Source organism: Leopardus geoffroyi, chromosome D1 (genome assembly GCF_018350155.1).
Source record: "Leopardus geoffroyi isolate Oge1 chromosome D1, O.geoffroyi_Oge1_pat1.0, whole genome shotgun sequence".
Taxonomy (NCBI): Eukaryota; Metazoa; Chordata; class Mammalia; order Carnivora; family Felidae; genus Leopardus; species Leopardus geoffroyi.
Genome location: NC_059329.1, coordinates 50,078,365 through 50,092,333, shown reverse-complemented (window position 1 = coordinate 50,092,333; position 13,969 = coordinate 50,078,365).

The following is a 13,969-nucleotide window of genomic DNA, read 5'->3' as shown; positions in this document are numbered from 1 at the left end:
ATCACACAAGAAAAGGACAAGGACTTTCCTAATAATGTAGCTTCAGAGCACTGTAGTGAAGGGTCAGGGTCCCTGTACTGCAATCTAATGTCTGGTCCTGACAGATGGTTCTGCACTGCCTACAATATAATGGGAAACATGGGACTGGAACATTTTCTACTGCTTTGTCTGCATGAGTGTTTCTAAAACGAAAGAAAGAAGAAGAAGAAAAAAAGAAAGAAAGAAAGAAAGAAAGAAAGAAAGAAAGAAAGAAAGAAAGAAAGAAAGAAAGAAAGAGGCACCTGGGTGGCGCAGTCGGTTAAGCGTCCGACTTCAGCCAGGTCATGATCTCGCGGTCCGTGAGTTCGAGCCCCAGGCCGGGCTCTGGGCTGATGGCTCAGAGCCTGGAGCCTGTTTCCGATTCTGTGTCTCCCTCTCTCTCTGCCCCTCCCCTGTTCATGCTGTCTCTCTCTGTCCCAAAAATAAATAAACGTTGAAAAAAAAAATTAAAAAAAAAAAAAAAGAAAGAAAGAGAAAGGAAGGAAGGAAGGAAAGAAGGAAGAAAAGTGCTCCAGTAAGTCTGGTATACATTGCTTAGGCATCTTATCATCCCTTGTTGCTTGGTAGCCATGCCATAAAATACTATGTACTCCCTATGCTGTTCTAATGCTTTCCAGTTGGGATTCTTTTCAAAGTCACATAATACCTTTTTATTTCTATTTTCTTACCAAATAAAATAAAAATAGAATGTTTCTGTAATGAAAAAATATAGCAGGTATAAAAGTGTCAAGTCCAAAATTTACTACAAAATTGAGTTTACAAAGGTTGTTGAATCTGAATTAAATAAAATCTAATTATACAAAATATTCCAGGTCATGAAAAAATAAAACAGAACTTAATCAAAAAAATTAATGGACTCTTTAAATATAGGAGATCAGAGCATACTGAACTAATCAAAGTCGAAGAACATAATCTGTCAAGGTACTCATTTTCACTGCCATTAATAGAATACAAAACAAAAAATATTTGCATTAATGCACTAGACACATAATGAGCATGCTTGAAAGTAGCCTAAGGGATCATAAGTACACACGTATTCTTAAGTTTATTCCTCCATGTTCAGAGTTCTCATCTCCTCTAAGTATTACCCAACCAAAATGTCAAAATCACACACTACTTAAAGAGCTATTTTTCTAACCAAGTAAACAACTTTTTCATTAAAAGCATACTGTCTTCTTTGGCTGAGCAAGGAGTTATGAGCAATAGAGGTATATATGAAATAGAAAATGAGTCACACTCATGAAAAAAAGTTGGCTTTCCAACATGAGCTATAGATCAATGGAATGTCAATCAAGTCCTAGCAAGTTATTTTGTGGATAGTGACAAATGATTCTAAAGTTTATATGGAAAGGCAAGAGGCCCAGAGTAGCCAGCACAATATTGAAGGAGAAAACTGTTGAAAGACTATTCAGCATTAAGGCTTACTATAAAGCTATAGTAATCAAGACAGTATGATTTCAGCCAGAGTAGACAAATAGATCAGTGGAATGGAACAAAGAGGCCAGAAATAGATTTCTATAAACATATCCCACTGATATCTGAGAAGGGAGCAAAGGCAATAGAATAAAAATAGTCTAACAAATGGGGCTGGAACACCTAGACATCCACATGCAAAAAAAAAAAAAAAAAAAAAAAAAAAAAAAAAAAAAAGAGAAGGAAAGAACCAAAGTACAGACCTTACACTCTCTACAAACATGAACTCAAAATGGATCACAGACCTAAACATAAAACACAAATCTATACAACTCAAAGAGAACATAAGAGAAAATCTAGATGATGTTGGGAATGGTGATGTCTTTTAAGATACAACACCAAAGGCATAATCTATGATGAAAAAGTTAGTAATAAGCTGTATTTAATTAAAATTTAAAACATCTGCTCTGTGAAAAACATTGTCAACAGAATGAGAAAATAGGCCACACACTGGGACAAAATATTTGCAAAAGTCCTGTCTGATAAAGAATTGTTATCCAGGGGCACCTGGGTGGCTCAGTCGGTTGAGCGTCCAACTTAGGCTCAGGTCATGACCTCACAGTTCATGAGTTTGAGCCCCACATCTGGCTTGCTGATGCTGTCAGAGCACAGCCCACTTCAGATCCTCTGTCCTTCTTTCTCTGTACCTCTGCCACTCATGCTCTGTCTCTGTCTTAAAAATAAACGTTTAGAAAAAATGTTGATACCATGAGTCATTCTGCATTAAAAAAAAAAATAATTGTTATCCAAAATACACAAAGAACTCTTAAAATTTAACCAAAACAAACAATTCAATTCAGTGTTGAGCCAACACCCTTAACAAACACCTCACCAAGAAGATATGCAGATGCTAAATAACATATGAAAGATGCTCCATGTTATATGTCATCTGGGAAATGCAAATTAAAACAATGATGTGATAATGCTACATATGTGTTACAATTGTCAAAATCCAGAATATTCAAAACACGAAAGTTGGTGAGGATGTGGAACAACGGGAACTCATTCACTGCTGGTGTGGATGCAAAATAGTACAGCCACTTTGGAAGACAGTTTAGAATTTGTTTGTTTGTTTACAAAACTAAGCATACTCTTTCCTTACAATCTAGCAAGTGTGTTACTTGGTATTTACTCAAAGAAGTTTTAAACTTATGTACACACACACACACACACACACACACACACACAAATAAATGTTTGCACATGGATGTTTACAATAGCTTTATACATAATTATCAAAACATGGAAGCAATCAAATGTCCTTCAGTAGTTGAATGGATAAAACAAAAAACAAAACTATGACACGCCTTGAGACTGGAATATTATTCAGCATTAAAAAGAAATAAGCAATCAAGCCATAAGAAGACATGGAGGAAACTTAAATACATATTACTAAGTGCAAGAAGCTACATACTGTGTTTTGAACTGTGACATTTTGGAAAAGGCAAAACTGTGGAGACAATAAAAATATCAGTAGTTGCCCAGGATTGGTGGGGTAAAGGGGATAAATAGTGGAACTGGGGTGGTTTTTAGGGAACTGAAAATGCTTTGTGTAATACCAGAATGATGGATACATCATACATACTCAAATTGAATGTACAATGCTAGGAGTAAACTGTAATGTCAACTATGGGCTTTAAGTGATTATGATGTATCAATGTAGGTTCATCAATTATAACAAACATACACTCTGGTGGAGGATATTAACAAAGGGAGAGGCTATGTATGTGTAGGGTTGGAGTATATATAGGAAGTCTCTTTATCTTACCTTCAATTTTGCTGTGAACCTTAAATTTCTCTACTCTTAATTTTAAAAAATAGTGTAGTATAGGCCCTGTTGTGACATATTGGTTGTGAGGTAGGGGTCTCAGCTGGCCTATCTGCTTTTACTACCAGAAATCTGACTGCTGTCATCATTTTTGTGTATCCAGTCAAGAAATATGTCATTTTTTCTGTATAACCAATTTGCTGAACAGTGTGACCTCAATGGGTTATGAAAAAGGAAATTCTTCTTCTAACACTACCTTAAAACCTTATTGAATCAGGGCACCTGAGTGGCTCAGTCGGTTAAGCAGCTAACATCAGGTCAGGTCATGATCTCACTGCTTGAGGGTTCAAGCCCCACGTCCAGCTCTGTGCTGACAGCTTAGAGCCTGGAGTCTGCTTCCGATGCTGTGATTCTGTCTCTCTCTGCCCCCTCCCCTGTTCTCTCTCTCTCTTTCTCCCCAAAATAAATAAACATCAAAAAATTATAAAAAACAAAGGTTTTTCCCTGACCCAAGGTTCAGGGAAAAGGGTGCAGTCTATTCTTTGATTCTTCTTTCCTTCCTTCTCATAGCTCATAGTGTCTTGACTAAAAAGGGGGAAAGAGTTTTTGTTTTTGTGTATTTTGTGTGTTTGTTTTCCTTCTTGCTTAGTTCACCCCACTAGTCAATACTACTTAAAAATCAATGCCTGTGCATGATAGGTATTGAAGTTCTGATTGTCTCATAGTCATTACACAGGTTCTTCACAGGCTCTTTGAGAACCTCTGACATAGGTGCCCATCTTCCAACAGACTACTTTGCCTCTCATCTGGATTCTCTGAAAGAATACTTTCAAGATGTCTCTAGCCTGGCTGCTTTCTATGGTGTTTACCTGTTCTCCAAAAAATGTCCATTCCAAACAGTAGTGGCAAAGATTGACTAACTACTGCTATATAATTACAGGCTACTTTCAATAGTGTCTACCTACATAATTCTCTATATTGAATTTTCTAAATATTTATATGTGTCCCCTAATCCAGAGAGCACATATCAACTATCCCAAGATATTTTTCCAGTTCCCCAGAGAAGACTGCAGGGTCCTACAGATTAGCATAAAGTTATGTAGTAGGAGGCTAGCCATTGCCAATTTCTTTGGTACTCTTGAAGGCCTCCTTACTTAGCTTTGGAGGAGAATAAATATACAGGAAATTCTCTATTCCATGAATTTTCTCAAATTTCTAATTCCCTCTCTCAAAGACAATTTGGGAAGTGGTAGGCAAAAGTTATAAAACTCTTAAGCTATATACTGGTAAATTATGAAGGGGGTATCTGAAAATCGTATTATCTTATACTAATACTAACTTGTGTTTTAAATTTGGAACTTCATCTAAAATTTTGAAATCTCAAAAAAATTTGTATTCTACAGTTTTACATTTTGTTTCAGTAATAAAACCATAAAGTATTAGGTAAAAGGTTTGAAACCCACAATATGGAATGAGAAATGTGTACTTTATGATAAAACTAAGTAAAATTTCAAAAAATATATAGTGCACTCCTGGTATTAACTTTCAGTTCTTTTACACTAAGAACTAGTACAAATATATCCAAATATAGCTAAGGAAAACACCTCGATCCATGTCTTTATCTTACTTAGCAGCAGCTATTCTCTACTCTAAATTGCCAAACAATGCATTATGTTTCATCATAAACATTTCTGTTTAGTAATCAGAGAGCGATAATAGTTAGGAAAAAAATTCTCATGTCTTGGTTTCCAATTACTCTGGATTCAAGTTGTCTCCATGTAAAATGTAGTTTAAATTACATTGTTTCCTCTAGAACATCCTAACAGTCCAGGTTCAATTTTTTTAAAAAGGAAAAAATGTTGGGGTGCGTGAGTGGCTCAGTTGGTTAAGCATTTGACTCTTGATTTCAGCTCAGAGTCGTGGGATGAAACCTTGTGTAGGGCTCTGTGCTGACAATGCAGAACCTGCTTGGGATTCTCTCCCTCCCTCTTTCTGCCTCTTTTTCTCCATCTCTCAAAATAAATAAATAAACATTTTTTTTTTTTAAAGTGCTGCCAATATATCTGACTTAACTTCTTTCCCTGAACTGAGAGTGGTGTATTCTTTCTTGTATGATTCTGTTTCTTTTTACCAAATACTTGCTACAGATCTTCTTAGTGCTACATTTTTTAAAACTATCTGAAATTGAGGCACTATCTTAGTTTACTGAAGATGCTCTAACAAAAATATCATAGACTGGGTAGCTTATAAGAAACATATATTTATTTCTCACAAATCTGGAGGCTGAGATCCTGAGATCAAGGCACCAGCAAATTCACTGTCTGGTGAGAACCTGCATCCTGCTTCTCATTTTGTCTTTTACATGGCAGAAGGGGCGGGAAGCTGTTTGGAATCTCCCTTACAGGGACACCAATCCCATTCATGAGAACTCCACCTTAAAGACATAATTACCTGCCAAAAGTCTTACCTCCAAATACCATCACATTGGGGGTTAGGATTTTAACATACAGATTTTGAAGGAACACAAACATTTATTTTCTGGAAGGGATATCTCACTCTGAGTTTTAACAGGATAACAATTTCCATTTATATCTTACATTAAAAAGTTTTCTCCTCTCTGGAAGAAATTATTTACTTTCTGACACTATCTAAAGGGTTGCTTTTCAATATATCCTCCTCATTCATCCATTTGGGTTTTCTTAATCAGTAAGGCCATGCTGTTGTTCTTTAAGCTACTCAAATATTTTGTAAAATAATTCAGCTTATAAAATATAAAATATAAAAATATGGGGAGTCTGTGGCAGATTGCATAAACTGTCATATTTTGCCAATCCTTCCTGCACGTACATTCTTTTGCAACATGATTTTAAAGCTCCTTCCATGAAAAGATGGTATCCATTTCTCCAATCCTTCAATTTGGTTAGGCTTGTAATTTGTTCTGGCCATTAGAAGTTTCGAGAAAAAATATTGTACCAGTTCTAAGCTTAGAAATCATGAGAGTGTGTATGCTTCCACTCTTAAAAACCTACTGTCCATATAGCAGTTAGCCTCTTATATGATGATATTTGGTAGTTCAGTTACCCCCATAGCCTCTGGTGACAGCAAGCCAACCATCACACATGTGAATAAAGCAATCTCAGATCAACAAGCCCACCAGTAGTCTGGCAGCCTAGCTGAAACGAGAAGAGACCAATCAGCAAAATATAGCTCAAACTGCCAAATAATGCAACCTTGAGCTAAATAAATCATTGCTGTTTTAAGATACTAATTTGTGGTACAGCAATGTTCAAATAATACACAGGAAGGCAGAAAAATTAACAGAGAAATCAAAATGGAGACAATCAACAAAAATTTAAAATAAATTGTAAGCATAAGCCCTAACACAGAAATAATTATGCTAAATGTAAGTGATCTATATCACTTAAGAAAGAGAAGTTGGCAAAACAGATTAAAAATGATGACCCAACTTTTTTGCTGTCCATAAGAAAATCACTTCAAATAATGATGTAGACTTCACATAGTTCACACCTTTGTTTACTGGTATATATGCATTTAGGATTGCTATGCCTTCTTGATGGATTGACCGTTTTATTATTACATAATGTCTCTCCCTACATTTAGTAATTTTCTTTATTCTGAAATCCACTTTGACTGATATTGACATAACCACTACTGCTCTCCTTTCATTAATATTTACATGATATATTATTTTCCGTCCATTTACTTTCAACTGAAAAAATGTATGAAGCAAAATCTGGTAGAATTGAAATGAGAAATAGACAAATCTACTATGATAGTTGGAGACTTTAAAACCTCTCTCTCAACAACTGAAAAAACTAGACAGAAAGTCAGCAAGAATATAGAACTCAGAACATCACCAATCAACAAAATCTAAACAATATTTATAGAACATTCCATCTGAAAACACTGTAATACCTTCTTTATAAGTGCTGACAGATCATATACCAAAATATACCACCATTTCCTAGAGAATAAAGCAGTTACTGAAAAATGTAAAAGAATTTTAATCATGAAGATTATGCTGTGTTACCAAAACAGAATCAAGCTATAAATCAAACAGACAGAAAACAGGAAAATCTCCAAACAGTTAGAAATAGAGTAACATATTTCTAATTACTCATGGGTCAAGGAGAAGATCTCCAAGGAAATAAAAAAAATTACACTCAACTAAATAAAAATGAAAATAGAATATATCTGAATATTTGAGACACAATTAAAAGTAGCAGTAAGAAGAAATTTTCTAGCATTAAATCTATACATTAAAAAAGAGAAAAAAATCAATAATCTAAGTTTTCATATCAAAAATCTTAGAAACAGAGAGTAAAATAAACCCAAAACAAGCAGAAGGAAGAAAATAAAGGTAAAAACAGAAATCAATAAAACTGAAAATTGAGAAATAATAGAGATCAATGAAACAAAGGGCTGGGCTCTTGGTGGGGTGGCTGTGTAGCTCAGTTGGTTAAGAATCTGACTTGATTTCTGCTCAGGTCATGATCTAATGATTAAGAGGTTCAAGTCCCATGCTTGGGATTCTCTCTCCCCTCTCTTTCAGTGCCTCCCCAGCATGAATGTGCACACTCTCTCAGAATGAATGAATGAATAAATGAATGAATAAATAAATAAATAAATAAATAAACTTAAAAAAACAGCTGGGCTCTTTGAAAAGATCAGTAAAATTGGCAGACCTCTGAGGGGCCAAGATGGCAGAACAGCATGGAAGATTTTTTTGCATCTCTCGTCCATGAAATACAGTCAGATCAACATTAAACCATCCTACACACCTAGAAAATTGATTTGAGGATTAACACAACAATCTGCACAACGTGAACCACAGAACTCAGCAGGTATGTGGCACAGAGAGGTGAACTGAGGGAGAGAGAAGCCACGGAGGCCAGGGAGCTGTGTTTGCTTGCAGAGAGAGGACAGAAATGGGGGGAGAGTACAGGAAAAGCACCCCCCTCAAAAGTAGCTGTAGATACAGTAGAAAAGGGGACACAGCTGCAGGGACTGAACAAAAAAGGGAGAAATGAGAAAGGAGAGGGTTTAAATGCCATTCAGACTCTATAAACAGGAGGAACACAGAGTCTGAAACCACATAGTTTGATACCTGGCAGTGCTCTGGTGGCAAGGTTGAATTGCAATGAACAAAGCGAAGTCTGGTGGACCCTCAGGCCACACAGGAAAAAGCAGTTCCACTGCTGGAAGGACATTTGGTAGAGACTGTGTGGCCACCCCCCAGGCAAAGGTCCCAGCAAACCCAGGAGAACAACCACATTCACTGATGGTAGAACAGGGATGTTAAGGGTGAAGCCTGGTGACAGGTATGTGTTGTGATTTACCATAATCCCTGAAACACTGTTACAGGATCATGTGAACTTTTTCTGGGATGGGCTGGCACCCAGACGCAGTCACTGGGCAATGCAGCAGCACAGTCTGGCAAATGGTCCTGAGTGCAGCCTGCACCTGGTCATTGCTGGGGCAACCCTCTTCCAAAAGGTCTGAGCAGGTCAAAGCTGCAGTCCATCAGAGGTGAGGGGTTGGGAAACACAGCTACATCTGAGATAAAACTCAGGAGGGAGATACCCCCTGGCAAGCTGACAGCTCAGTCACAGACAGTGTAAAAGTGGGGAGTAGATGGAAGCTGGAGACAAGGACAGGTGCGTGACTGCTGAATGGGAAGAAGAGAGTTCCCGATACTAGAGACTGGGTAGCTGGATGATGACATTTTCACCCCTTCCATGGATGCACATACACACCTACAAGGGCCACAACAATCCACCCCAGTAAGCTAAGCAGTGCTATCTAGTGGAGAATGGAGCCATTACACTAAGCCCTGCCCAAGTGGGCCACCTCACTCTTCAGGAACTCCCTGCCTACTTAGTTTATGGACTATAAGGTGCTTCATTGTTTGACTTCTAGGAGAGAACCATGTAATTTCAATCATATGTCAGTCTGCTCATTGGTCCATCTATTCGATTTTTTCTTTTTCTTCAATTTTCTTTCTCTTAAATATAGAAAGAGAAAAACTATTTTTATTTTCAGTTCTTATTAAAAATAATTTTCTTGGGGCGCCTGGGTGGCGCAGTCGGTTAAGCGTCCGACTTCAGCCAGGTCACGATCTCGCGGTCCGTGAGTTCGAGCCCCGCGTCAGGCTCTGGGCTGATGGCTCAGAGCCTGGAGCCTGTTTCTGATTCTGTGTCTCCCTCTCTCTCTGCCCCTCCCCTATTCATGCTCTGTCTCTCTCTGTCCCAAAAATAAATAAACATTGAAAAAAAAAATTAAAAAAAAAAAAAAAAAATAAATAAATAAATAAATAAAAATAATTTTCTTTATTTTTTTCTACTATATTTTTTACTTTATGTAAATTTTTCAGATTCTATTTTACTTCCATCAATTCATTTTACTCTATTTCATGGTATTAATTTTTTCAAATTTTCATAAGTTTTCCTTTTTTTTTCCTCATCTTTCCCTTTTTTCTCCAATCTATCAAGCTTCTTTCAACAATCAGACCAAAACAAAACTAGGATCTAGCATCATTTATTTTATTTTGTGTGTGTGTAGTTTTTAATTTTTTAGTTTTAATTTCTTTTTGGCATTATTAACTCCTTTTCTTCCTTCAAAATGACAAGATGAAGGAATTCACTCCAAAAGAAGGAGCAGGAAGAAACGACAGCCAGGGACTTAATCAATGCAGATACAAGCAAGAAGTCTGAACCAGAATTTAGAATCACAATAATAAGAATACTAGCTGCTGTTGAAAATAGATTAGAATGCCTTTCTGCAGAGATCAAAGAATTAAAACTACTTAGGAAAAATAAAAAATGCAATAACTGAGAGGCAATCTCCAGTGGATGCCAAGATGGCAAGGATAGATAACGCAGAGCAGCAAAGCAGTGATATAGAGGACAAACTTATGGAGAAAAACAAAGCAGAAAACAAGGGGGAGACTAAGGCAAAAGGGCACGATTTAAGAATTAGAAAAATCAGTGACTCATTAAAAAGGAACAACATCAGAATCACAGGGGTCCCATAAGATAAAGAGAGGAAAAAAAGGGGTAGAAGGGTAATCTTATCAAATCATAGCACAAAACTTTCATAACCTGGGGAAAGATACAGACAACAAAATCCAGGAAGCACAGAGAACTCCCATTAGATTCAACAAAAACTGACCATTAACAAGGCATATCATAGTCAAATTTACAAAATACTCAGGAAAGGAAAGAATCAGGAAAGTAGCAAGAGAAAAACAGTCCTTAACCTACAAGGGAAGACAGATCAGGTTTGCAGCAGACCTGTCCACAGAAACTTGGCAGGCCAGAATTCTAGGAGGGGCAGGATATATTCAATGTGCTGAATCGGGAAAATATGCAGCCAAGAATTCTTTATCCAGCAAGGCTGTCATTCAAAATAGAAGGTAAGATAAAAAGTCTCCCAGACAAACAAAAATTAATGGAGTTTGTGACTACCAAAATAGCCCTGCAAGAAATTCTAAGGGTGACTCTCTGAGAGGAGAAAAGACTAAAAAGAAATAAAAATTAAAAAAAGACCAAAAGCAACAAAGACAAGTAAGAATCAGAGAATACCACCCCAAACTTGAACTCTACAGGCAACATAGTGGCAATAAATTAGTATCTTTCAGTACTCATTCTAAGCATTAATGGACAAAATGCTCCAATCAAATGACATAGGGTAACAGAATGGATACAACAAGATCTACCTATAAGCTACTTACAAGAGACACACTTTAGACCTAAAGGCACCTTCAGATTGAAAGTAAGGGGATGGAGAACATCTATCATGCTAATCATTGCCAAAAGAAAGCCAGAGTAGCCATACTTATATCAGACAATCTAGACTTTAAAATAAAGACTGTAACAAGAGACGTTTAAGGGCATTATATCATAATTAAGGGGTCTATCTATCAAGAAAGACCTAACAAATGTAAACATTTATGCTCCAAATATGGAAACACCCAAATATATATATAAATCAATTAATCACAAACAGATATAAACTCATTGATAATAATACCATAATAGTAGGGGACTTCAACACCCCACTTACAACAATGGGCAGATCATCTAAACAGAAAACCAACAAGGAAACAATGGCTTTGAATGACACACTGCACCAGATAGACTTAACAGCTATATTCAGAACATTTCATCCTACAGCTGTGGAATACACATTCTTCTCCAGTGCACATGGAACATTCTCTAGAATACATCATACATGGGGACACAAATCAGCCCTCAACAAGTACCAAATGATCGAGACCATACCATGCATATTTTCAGACCACAATGCTATGAAAATTGAAATCAACCACAAGAAAAATTTGGAAAGGTACCAAACACTGGGAGACTAAAGACCATGCTACTAAAGAATGAATGGGCTAACCAAGAAGTAAAAGACTAAATTAAAAAGTACATGGAAGCCAATTAAAATGATAACACTACAGCCCAAAACCTCTGGGACACAGCAAAAGCAGTCATAAGAGATAAGTGTATAGCAATCCAGGACTTCCAAAAGAAGGAAGAAAGTTCTCAGATACACAACCTAACATTACACCTTAAAGATCTGGAGGAAAAAAAAAATCCTCCAAACCAGCAGAAGACAGTAAATAAGAAAGATTAGAGCCGAAATCTGGGACTTTGAAAGAATTAAGAAAATTGATAAACCCCTAGCCAGTTTGATCAAAAAGAAAAAGGAAAGCATCCAAATAAATAAAGTCAAGAATGAAAGAGGAGAGATTACAACCAACACTGCAGAAATACAAACAATAATAAGACAATACTATGAGCAATTATACACCAATAAAATGGGCAATCTGGAAGAAATGGACAAATTCCTAGAAACATATAAACTACCACAAATGAAATAGGAAGAAATAGAAAATTTGAACAGACTCATAACCAGTAAGGAAATCAAATTAGTAATCAAAAATCTCCCAAAAAACAAGAGTCCAGGGCCAGATGGCTTTCCAGGGGAATTCTATGAAACATTTGAAGAAGAGTTAACACCTATTCTCTTGAAGCTGTTCCAAAAAATAGAACTAGAAGGAAAACCTCCAAACTCTTTCTACGAAGCCAGAATTACCTTCTTTCCAAAACCAAAGACCTCACTAAAAAAGAGAACTATAGACCAATTTCCCTGATGAACATGGATGCAAAAATCCTCAACAAGATATTAGCCAACCAGCTCCAACAATACATTTAAAAAATTATTCACGGTGACCAAGTGGGACTTACACCTGGGATGCAGGGCTGGTTCAATATCAGCAAAAAAATCAGTGTAATTCATCACATCAATAAAAGAAAGGACAAGAACCACGATACTCTCCATAGATGCAGAGAAAGCATTTGACAAAATACAGCATCCTTCCTGGATAAAAACCCTCAAGAAAGTAGGGACAAAGGATCAAAACCAAGATCATAAAAGCCATATATGAACGACCCAATGCTAATATCATCCTCAATGGGGAAAAACTGAGAGCTTTCCCCCTAAGGTCAGGAACACGACAGGGACGTCCACTCTTACCACTGTTATTCAATATAGTATTGGAAGTCTTAGCCTCAGCAGTGAGACAAAACAAAGAAAAGGCATCCAAATTGGCCAGGAGGAGGTCAAACTTTCACTCTTTGCAGATGACATGATAGTCTATATGGAAAACCCAAAAGATTCCACCAAAAAACTGCTAGAACTAGAAATCTTTCTTGCTCCTGGATAAAAGCAACAAACATTGTTAAAATGTCAATATTACCCAAAGCAATCTACATAGTCAATGTAGTACCTTTCAAAATAACACCAGCATTCTTCACAGAGCTAGAACAAATAATCCTAAAATTTTTGTGGAACCAATAAAGACCCTGAATAATCAAAGCAATCTTGAAAAAGAAAACAAAAGCAGGAGGCATCACAATCCCAGACTTCAAGATGTATTACAAAGCTGTAATCATCAAGACTGTATAGTACTAACACAAAAGAAAACACTCAGATCAATGGAACAGAATAGAGAACCCAGAAATGGACCCAGAAACATATGGCCAACTAATCTTTGACAAAACAGGAAAGAATATCCAATGGAATAAAGACAGTCTCTTCAGCAAGTGGTGCTGAGAAAATTGGACAGCGACATGGAGAAGAATGAACCTGGACCACTTTCTTACATGATACACAAAAATAAACTCAAAATGGATGAAAGACCTAAATGTAAGACAGGAAGCCGTCAAAATCCTCAAGGAGAAAGCAGGCAAAAACCTCTTTGATCTTGGCCCCAGCAACTTCTTATTCCACATGTCTCCAGAGGCAAGGGAAACAAAACTAAAAATGAACTATTGGGACATCATCAAAATAAAAACTTCTGAATAGCAAAAGAAAGAATCAGCAAAACTAAAAGGTAACTGACAGAATGAGAGAAGATATTTGCAAACAACATATCAGAAAAAAGGGTCAGTATCCAAAATCTATAGAGAACTTAACAAACTAACATCCAAAAAACAAATCATCTAGTGAAGAAATGGGCAAAAGACATGAGTAGACACTTTTCCAAAGAAGACATCCAGATGGCCAGCCGACGCGTGAAAAAATGCTCAATATCACTCATCATAAGGGAAATACAAATCAAAACCACAATGAGATACCACCTTACACGTGTCAGAATGACTA